General features: G+C 34.1%; 1 long non-coding RNA gene across 1 annotated transcript; it reads right to left on the minus strand.

Moving 5' to 3' along the window:
• Window positions 1-2,108: 2,108 nt before the first annotated feature.
• LOC135130022 (uncharacterized) lies at window positions 2,109-6,975 on the minus strand. Its single transcript, XR_010280660.1, has 3 exons — window positions 6,608-6,975; window positions 2,212-2,333; window positions 2,109-2,156 (listed from the first exon to the last, which is right to left on the minus strand). It is a non-coding gene; the product is annotated as an uncharacterized LOC135130022 (long non-coding RNA).
• Between the last annotated feature and the right edge of the window lie 4,024 nt (window positions 6,976-10,999).

The following is a 10,999-nucleotide window of genomic DNA, read 5'->3' on the forward strand; positions in this document are numbered from 1 at the left end:
GTGCATTTTCCCGGCCAAAATATGAAAAATAATTTTTGCAATCTCATTGTGACGTACGATGACGTCACTGTCACCTGAGCTACCTGTCCGAAGGTCACGTTTCGCAGTCCTTTGTGTTCAGTATTAATTTCTGTTTGATGGCGGCAAGATCGTCGCTTCATTTTGGCGTAAAAGTGGAGCGTTTTAGCGAATTTATACTTTATTATTAATAAATATTACGGAAAATATGTTGTGTTAGTGCTGTGAACGCGAACGAAAATGGATATTTTTCCGAAAAGGACCGAAAACGAGGTAAGTACGACTTCAGTTTTAATTTATCGGATTCCGTGATTCGTTTATTCGACTTTGTTTAAATTTTGGGGACATTTTCGAAACGATTGAAATCGGTTGATCAAAGCTATACATTTTCACGATATAAATAAATAATTTTTAAACATAATTAATATCATTTATAATGTTTAAATATGATAAGCATCAATATACGATAATTAAGCCGAAACTCGTTGCCCTACAAGCCCGATGTTATTAAAAACAAATCAATTTGTTTAAACAATGTTAAATTATCCCCGAAAATGTGCATTTTCCCGGCCAAAATATGAAAAATAATTTTTGCAATCTCATCGTGACGTACGATGACGTCACTGTCACCTGAGCTACCTGTATAAACGTCACGTTTATCGGTCCTTTGTGTTCAGTATTAATTTCTGTTTGATGGCGGCAAAGATCGACGCTTCATTTTGGCGTAAAAGTGGAACGTTTTCGTGAATTTCTAGTTTATTATTAATACATATTACGGAAAATATGTTGTGTTAGTGCTGTGAACACGAACGAAAATGGATATTTTTCCGAAAAAGACGGAAAACAGGGTAAGTAGGTACGACTTCAGTTTTAATTTATCGGATTCCGTGATACGTTTGGTCGACAATGTTTACATTTTGGATAAATTTTCGAAACGATTGAAGTTGGTGGGTCAAAGCTATACATTTTCGCGTTATAATTAAATAAAATTTAAACATAATTAATAGAATTCATAATGTTCAAATGTGATAACTATCAATATATGATAATTAAACCGGAATCCATCTTCCTAAGAACACGAGGTTAGCAAAAACAAATTAGTTTCTTTAAACATTGTTAAATTAACCCCGAAAATGTACAATTTCTGATCTAAAATATGAAAAATAATTTTTGCAATCTCATCGTGACGTACGATGACGTCACTGTCACGTGAGCTACCTGATAAAAGGTCAGTTTTTCCATCCTCTGTGTTTAGTTTTGATTCCGGTCTGGTAGCAGCAACACAGGAGCTCCGTTTTGGCTTAAAAGTAGCACATGTTCGCCAATTTCTAATTTATTGTTAATAAATATTAGCGAAAATGTTTTGTGTTACGTGCTGTGAACACGAAGGAAAGTGGATATTTTTCCAAAAATGCCCGATTTTTTTTTAAATATGTTGTTAATAACATGCATTCAGGACTAATAAAGTACGGCTTTGGAATATACAAAGTGCAGCGTTCATAATTCACAAAATACCGTATGCATCATTTTTAAACTACGGCGTCGAAATTTACAAAATACGATGTAATTCACCCATGCTATCAAACCCTAGTCCTCTCTTTTAATGGCAAGACGCACTCCAGACCTCCTCGTATTGTTTGGTTCTTGCTGGGCAACAACAACGAGCGAGCAGAGTCATCGCTCTTTGTTGGCAAACGTGGAGAAATTTGTATATTGTAACTTTTGTAATTGAAGCATTTTGTACTGTATATTGTATGTGTTACTAACTTAACTTGGGTCTTGCCAATTTAGCTCCAGTGGTGCAAATGCTTTGTTTTCACGGTGCATTTGCTTGGGTTTTAATTTTGCAACAGTGCATTCTTTGGTTCCGGGTTTGAATTCTCCATGTCGTCAGACGCTTTGGCCTGGGGGGGTTCTTTTGGCCCTTAGACGCTGGGTTGCATCGTTCTTTGAGAATGAGGTAAGACGACCTTGGATTTATGCGGCTGCGTTCTCCCTTGGGCGTGTGAGCGCTGCGACCAATAGATTTCGTCCCGAGTTCCATCGGTGTGCTTGCTTGGGTTTTCATTTTGCAACATTCTCAATTTTTGGTGCAATTTCTTCCGGTGGTGTATACTAACTTTGCATTTGTATTGTATCTGAATTGTATCTGTATCTGTAGTGTATTCTGTATTGTAGCTAGATTGTAGGTACCTGTATTGTATTTCCGTTGTATTGTACTGTATAACGTTCTATCCCTCATTAACAATTCCTAGCCCACTCCTTTCCTAGCGAGATCTGCTCTAGACCTTCCCGTGGTTCTTGCTGAGCATCAACTATCGAGGACAGAAAATTCAAATTCAAAACCAGCAAAGTTTCACAAAAATTATGAAAATCGCTCGTTGGTGGCCAACGTGGAGCAAAAGAGACTTTTGTAACTCAACTAACTTTGTTAACTCTATATTCTTAAGGAAAACAAAATATATTACATTTAATTTATCATTTATAAGGACAAATAGTCATTTGCCACGCCGATGCTCATTTTTAGATTAAATGCTCACAAAACGCGTAAATGTTCAATTTGTGTCCGGGGAGATACAATGTTTGCAAGTAGATACACAGTACATCGGGTAGATGTTCAGGTATATAAGAGTAATAATGAAGTAGGTACTTCGTACTTCGAATATGAGTATCTACTCAGTTTTATTCATACCGTCCAATGTCTCGCTTCAATGTTTGATTATGATGTTGATTATGAGCACAACGCTGATCAACTTCCGTATCCGAATTACCCTTGAAATAAATCATCGCGATTTGCACCTTAGGTAGTTCGTCGCACATTTGATTGACTTCGTGGACTCATGTCAGCTTGTCGCCTTCTCGGCATTGTAATGAACTTCATAAAACGACACAGAATTATTTTCACAGTCAATCAAATCTGTAAATTTTGTCTTGAGAATTTTAAAATATTGAAAACTTCAAATTAAATCCTTGAATAATGGTAAAGTTTGAAGTTTTGTCGAAACTAACAAAGTGAACATAGGTAAATAGAATGGCAGATCAAAATTAATAAGACACTTTCGCAATGTGTAACTAAATTCACTTTAACTAAGACTTTTCTTAAAATAAACGACGTTTTTTTTTTTACGAAAAAACAAAGAACGATTTGAAATGCAATAATACTTTTTTCACAATCGCACGGAAGAAATAGTTTTGTATGACACGTCAGTTAGGCGACAGGTCCGTCAGGAACGCCAACTATTCAAATTCATTCGAAGTGGCGATTCCCATGCAAAATTTTTAAAATTTGTTTTATCTTTTAGCCGTCTTATTTTTTATAAATTTTCTTACATATAAACCTTGTCCTGACAATTAAGTACACGTAAAAAAAAGAATCGTCCAATTCGGTGCAGTCGTTCTGAAGTTATGAGCATACATACATTTCGGCGATTCATTTTTATTAATATAGACTAGCTGACCCGGTGAACTTCGTTTCACCTACAATTTAATTTTGAATCTGCAAAACCGAATGCTTTGAAAACTTGCAGATGTTTTAAACATATGATAAGCATAATAAATTTTTCTTCAAAATATATTTACTTATCCTCTCCAAAAAATTGATGACGTGAGCCCAAAATTTGCCAAATGAATCCTATCTAAAATGTCCAAAATAGGATGAGTCTATACTTGTGATTTATTATTCCATTCATATTGTTTAGATTTGCTTATATAGGGTGACTCAAAAAAATTAATGAATGGGTGTAATAATTTTATTGATTTAATCAGGAACTGCAAAACCGAATGTTCTGAAATCTTGGAGATGCTTTAATGTTATCATAAGCATGGTAATTTTTTGATTAAAATGTATTTGTTCATTCTTCCTAAAAAATTGATGACGTCACCTGAAAATTTTGCTGAATAAATCCTATCTGAAATGCGCAAAATATGATGAGTTTTTACTTGTGATTTATCACTGCATTAATTTTTTTTAGTTTTGCTTAAACGGGGTGTCCCAAAACAATTAATCACTGGGTCAATTTATTTTATTGACTGAATCAAGAATTGCAAAACTGAATAATTTGAAATATTGCAGACGTTTTGAAGTTACTGTAAGCATGGTAGCTTTTCAAAATATATCTGTTTATCAAGCCCAAAAACTTGATGACGTCATCTCAAAATTTTGCCGAATAAATCCTATCTAAAATGTGCAAAATATCATCAGTATATATTCGTAATTTATCATTGCATTCATATTTTTACTTCCCGAGCGTAAGCAAAGGAATTATTGTAATCGAGGAAATAGGTCTCCCATTTCCGTCTGTCTGTCCGTCTGTCCGTCTGTCTGCCATCCCGGATTTTTATTAGACAGATAATCTCCGAAAGTACTGGACCGATTGTTGTGAAATTTTGTACTTCTATTAGGAATATCATGTAGATGGTAAAACGCTAACCAAAATTTGTCTAATCATCCCCACCACTAATGCGATGACGTCACTTCAAAATTGTACATAGTAAATCGGTTTTAAATCGTATCAAATAACATAGTGTTTTACGACTCCGAATTGAGTTTCTACCCGAAACGTCCAGATTTTTGGAAAAAAATCAAAATTATTAAACAACATTTTGGAATTTAATTTTGAATCTGCTAACCTGAATGTTTTGAAATGTTGCAGATGTTTTAAGGCTATAAAGAGCATCATAAATCTTTAGTCAAAATATATTTGCTTATCCCCTCAAAAAATTGATGACGTCAGCTCGAAAGTTTGCCGACTAAATCCTATCTAAACTGTACAAAATATGATGAGTCTGTACTTGTTAGTTATCACTCCATTCATATTTTTGGGATTTGTATATACAGGGTGACCCAAAAAATTAATGAATGCGTAAATTTATTTTATTGATTTACTCAGGAACTACAAAACCGAATACTTTGAAATCTTGATGATTCTTAAAAGTTGTTATAAGCCTGGTAAGTTTTTGATCAAAATGTATTTGCTCATCTCCCCTAAAAAATTTATGACATCACCACAAAATTTCGCTGAATAAATCCTATCTAAAATGTACAAAATATGATGAGTCTCTCCTTGTGATTTATCATTCCATTCATATTTTTTGGATTTGCATATACAGGGTGACCCAAAAAAATTAATGAATGCGTAAATATATTTTTTGCACTCATGATCTTTTTTGATGGCTTTCGTGCATTCACCAGGGTGCGGGAGTTCGAACTTCCCGCACACGTGCATTTTAACTTCCCGTTGCCATGGTAACCTTAAAATACTCGCGTAGTGTCAACATTGTGATGTGTTGACGGCGCCATTGTTTATAAGTAACTCACAGTTAATTTCTTCAGTTTAAAGGTTTATTCGTTGCAAAAAATATTGTACACAACACGTTCGTGAGCCTGCTTCCCGCATTCACGCAAATGCGGCACTCCCTTCGGTCGTGCCGCAAACAAGCGTTCATGCGGGAAGCAGGCTATCCCGAACTAGTTGTGTAAATTACTATTATTGATTTAATCAGGAACTACAGAACCGAATGTTTTGAAATCTTGCAAATGTTTTAAGGTTATAAAGAGCATAATAAATTTTTAGTCAAAATACATGTGGTTATCTTCTCCAAAAAACTGATGACGTTAGCTCAAAAGTTTGCCGAATAAATCCTGTCTAAGGTGGAATATACAAAATATGATGAGTCTGTACTTGTAATTTATCATTCCATTCACATTTTTTGAATTTGCATATACCGAGTGACTCAAAACAATAATGAATGCGTAAATTTATTTTATTGGTTTACTCAGGAACTACAAAACCGAATGCTTTGAAATCTACTGCGAAAAAAAAACATAATAGACATGCAGTCGTCACGTTTCCGACAGCGAGGGAAGTACTGTCTAAACTCTTTAGACCAATTTTTTAGATTTGCTTTTACAGTGACTTAAAAAAATATATGGATCAGTCAATTTATTTTATTGAATAACTCAAGAGTTGCAGAAATGAATACTTTGAGATCTTGCAGACGTTTTAAAGTTATTGTAAGCGTGGTAAATTGTTAATCATTAAAAATTGATGGGACGGCTCACTCGATTTTCGCAGATAATTTTGGAGATACAATACAGTTATTTTTAGTATTAGTTACACTGCACCAATCCAAGGTGATATACGTGTTGATTGTAAATTTAATGTTGTTTTGGTCATCACAAAATTGTGTGAAGAAAAGACGCATCTCGAACATGCTGAATATGTTACATTATACTTTTGGTGCGAAGGAAGTTCTATCGAAAAAACGTTCGATCAGTTGTTTGACAATGGTTGATATAAATAAAACTCAGTAAATACTCATACTCGAAATACGAAGTATCTACTCGAATATCAAATCAAAATATTTCTAGTTTTTCTAGATGATGCTAATACTTCAGTAGGTAACAGTTGATGCTAAAGTAGCATCTCGACACAACAAAAACGGAAAACAGTGACAGTGTTCAACCATAAAGGAAAAATTCGGGTCACCAAAATATAAGTTAGTATGGGGTAGACACCTTGAGATGGGAATCTCTATGGCCAGTGTTAGAAAGAACGCACTGCACAATAAATAAATAAAAGTTAATTACCTGAAAAGTTTTCGATATTCCCGCTCCTAACGTGTTCTTCAAACTGAATGCACTTTTTGGCGACGTTCCACGTTCATGAAAGTCCCCATATTTAGTCAAAACTCACTCTTACAACGATCCTGCTCGTTTTCTAAGCTGCTTTACAGACAGTTCAATCATTTGCCATGCCGATGCTCATTTTTAGATTAAATGCTCACAAAACGCGTAGGTAGATGTTCAATTTGTGTCCGGGGAGATACAATGTTTCCAAGTAGGTACTCAGTACATAGAGTAGATGCTCAGGTATATAAGATTATTACTCTTTCTAGGTACTTCGTACTTCGAATATGAGTATCTACTCACTTTTATTCACACCACCCAATGTCTCGCTTCAATGTTTGATTATGTTGATTATGAGCACAACGCTGATCAACTTCCGTATCCGAATTACCCATGAAATAAATCATTGCGATTTGTACCTGAGGTAGTTCGTCGCACATTTGATTGACTTCGTGGACCTATGTCAGCTTGTCGTCTTCTCGGCGTTGTAATGAACTTCATAAAACGGCACAGAATTATTTCCGCAGTCAATCAAATCTGTAAATTTTGTCTTGAGAATTTTAAAATACTGAAAACTTCAAATCAAATCCTCGAATAACGGTAAAGTTTGAGGTTTTGTCGAAACCAACAAAGTGAACATAGGTAAATAGAATGGCAGATCAAAATTAATAAGAAACTTTCGCAATGCGTAACTGCATTCACTTTAACGAACACTTTTCTTGAAATAAACGACGTTTTTTGTTACGAAAAAACAAACAACGACTCGAAATGCAATAATACTTTTCACAATCGCACGGAAGAAATAGTTTTGTGTGACACGTCAGTCAGGCGACAGGTTCGTCAGGCATGGCCAACTATTCAAATTCATCGGAAGTGGCGATTCCCGTGCAAAATTTTTAAATTTTTTTTAATCTTTAACCCGTCTCATTTTTTCTAAATATTCTTACATATAAACCTTCTCCTGACGATAAGGAACACGTAAAAAAAAGAATCGTCCGATTCGGTGCGGCCGTTCTCAAGTTATGGGCGTACATACATTTCGGCGATTCATTTTTATTAATATAGATAGAAGATAGATTTACAAGTGTGAATCTTTAAGATGACGTCATCCTATTGTTGGTAGGAATGATTAGATACATTTTGGCTAGCGTTTTACCATCTCCACGATATTCCAACATATATATCAAATTTCACAACAATCGATCCAGTAATTTTGAAGATTATTATCCGTCTAATAAAAATTGACAGAGACGTCAAACAGATAGACAGACAGAAACGGGAAACGTACTTTTTTGTACTCTAGGGACCATGAAACATCGAGAAAACATGAAAGTGCTCGTCGTTCGATGGACTCTGTTACAGTCTTCCCTAGCTTACGCTCGAGAAGTAAAAAATACACCAAATTTTATATAATTCGAAGGATGACAACAAGATAATCCATCATGATTCTCTTGAAAAATGAAACCAAAATTGTTTCACTGCATTAAACTGAGCTTATTTGGAAACAAATATCAGAGATCTCCAGATGTCTTTACCGTTTTGAGTAATTTTACCATTTTGGTATTAATGAGAACATTATGCCCACCTTTTATTTCAAAATATTATTTAAAATTTACTACAAATTTTCTAAAACCTTTATAATAGAATCAAAAATCACGAGAACTATCATTTTAACTAGATGTATGCTATAATCTTGAGTGTTGACTGTGGAGTATCCGATAAATTGAAATTTTCCTGATTGATTTCAGGTGTAACCATTAAAATTCAGGCAACTTTTTTCAGTTGTAAATATTCGTAACAAATTGCCTGAAAAATTCCCGATAAGCTTTTGAAATGGCAACGCTTTATCGAATGTTTTGCGTAATTTAATGAGAATATTTAGTCTGACAAGAGTGTTTATCTCTGACGTCTATTTTTTGGTTAACATATCATCTTGTTGATACTTTGCACATTTACGTATTTTACAACTACGTCTAATAATAATGGGAGTATAATATTGAATAACTGATACCTAATTAGTAATTAGTAATAACCGTCTAACTGGACGTTCTGAACTACTTAGATACTTTCATTTTTATGTCTTTATTATTGCTATGAGACATTCGCAACGGTGAGTGCTTGTATTCTGTAACCGCTTGTAAGCAAGGATATCTGCCAAATATAATATTTGTTCGAACTGGTAGTGTCAACAAAGGGAAATCTCCTGGAATACCTTCAGTGTCTGAAAAAGTTGTTGATGATTTGAGACGACTCGAGCAGAATCTGCAAATATCTTTGACAAGATTGTTTCAGCAATCAGGAGTTTCTGTTACAACATGTAATTGACTAATGTGTCCAAAGTATTGACGAAAGGATGTTACAGACCATTTTTGAAATTAAAAAGAAAATGAATATGTGCCTTGTACAAAATGGTGAACATTTTCAACATTTACTGTGATATTTAACCACAATAAATTTGTTTCTTTTTATTGGAATGAATTAGGTTTTTTTTAAAAAAGATATGAAGCAATTACGCAACCAGTTTTGCACATGTGTGTCGTATTTATCGTGAGCCCTTGGGCATTTACTAAAGTCCATATAAAATGTTAGGCGGCACACTTCCGTGACCTACTTCGACTCATTTATAGAAACCCTGTACCTTTATTGCAGTTTTTAGAAAAGAATGACCAGAATGATGGAATTCAAACATAAATGAAGAAAATGAAATATACTTTCACTCAACCTGTGTTTATAAATCTGCCATAAAATTTTTAGATTGTCCTCTTGTCGGGTAAGGGACGATACTTCTCTATTGTCGATAAGTCTTTAATGTATCCATCAGTGACCATTTCCACTTTTTCTTTAATTGTGTACTGCGGCATGTTGACGAATTTCGGTCATTAAAAACCAGTAATCGAACGAGTAATCAAATTGTAGAAACGTCAGGTAAACTTCTGTTTTTACATGGCTGCCTCTAATATTACCGATAAAAATGTCCAAATAATTCAATTCTTTTAAAGAAATTTCCTTTAATTTAAAGCATAACCTTTAATAAATCCGACAAAAGATGACTCAAATTACATCGAGTAAAAATTTCAACTCTGCATCTTTACTTAAACATAAGTAACATGGGGTACAAAATTTAACATGAAACAATCCCTATGGTCACTTTTTAAAAATATGCGTATGAATGGCTAAAAAAAACAAAAAACAAAAAACATAACTACTGAAATTGACTTTGGGATTCCCTGTCTCAACATGATACTATCAGCGTAGATAACAGCACAATTTCAGTGCAGTCAATACTACTATATTTCCAGTTAGTTACTAACTACACATCACTTTATTACAGTTTAACACGAGAATCGTTTCGAGTCCATATACCGCCTGACTAATCTAATAAATATTTTATTTCAAGTACCATTTCAACCCTGATCCTTTCATAATTAAAAAGCGTACACGTCAAAAACTAAATTAAAAAACTTCCTGGGTTAGTCAATTATCGCTTTGAATCAAAACGCTACGTTTTAATGAAAAATTAATGAAAATGCCAATTAAACTTTATGGTGATGGCGTTGAAAGCTTCTGTTGTATCGAACTGAAAAAACAGGACATCGACAAAATGCTGAAATTATAAAGCGCACTACGGTCCTTACATACACATATTCCAGAAACGTTCTCCGATGAAAAATTCACAACTGATAACCTGAAACGTAAATTTGTGATTTTTAAATAATTATAAACCATTGAATTATATTTGTACAAGTCCGTATCGACCTCATATTAATGATTAAAGGAACATTACAAAGTCGCTGATATTGCTTTTGAGTTATCTATATAGATAAATTTCCTTTGGAAGAAAGGTGACTCTTTGCCGGCGCGATTTAAGAATTTGGGCGCCAGCTAGCAACGCTCCCCGCTGAGAGGATTACACCACTCAAGAAATTATTCCAAGGATTTAACTCAACAAAACATATGTCCTGGCAAATATAAGAGAGTGGAAAAGCTTATTCATTCGACACTCGATCTTATCTCTTTAAGTGGCTTTTTATAAAGATTTAGCTGGAAAGTTCCAGGGTGTGAACTTTGAGCCGGAAGAGGGGTGTAAACGAGCTGTCATCGAAATTAATTCGTCGATTTTTTAATAAAACCTTTTAGACTAAGCATTTTCTTTAGAAAGATAGAAGTAATAGTTTCACCTAACTATTTCTTTTACGGTATTTACAAGTTGTAGATTAAATTTACATATTTTAAATCCCGCATTATTTCTTTCGAATCCATAAGCAAAAGATGGAAATTTAGGGAAGACTACAAAAAAAGTATACAGCATGGCGCAAATTTTTTAGGACAAGAAAAATTTGCTGGTCATCCTAA

The sequence above is a fragment of the Zophobas morio genome, unplaced genomic scaffold, assembly GCF_036711695.1.
Source record: "Zophobas morio isolate AGI-343-1 ecotype UQ-CSIRO unplaced genomic scaffold, CSIRO_AGI_Zmor_V1 ptg000017l, whole genome shotgun sequence".
In the NCBI taxonomy this organism is placed as follows: Eukaryota; Metazoa; Arthropoda; class Insecta; order Coleoptera; family Tenebrionidae; genus Zophobas; species Zophobas morio.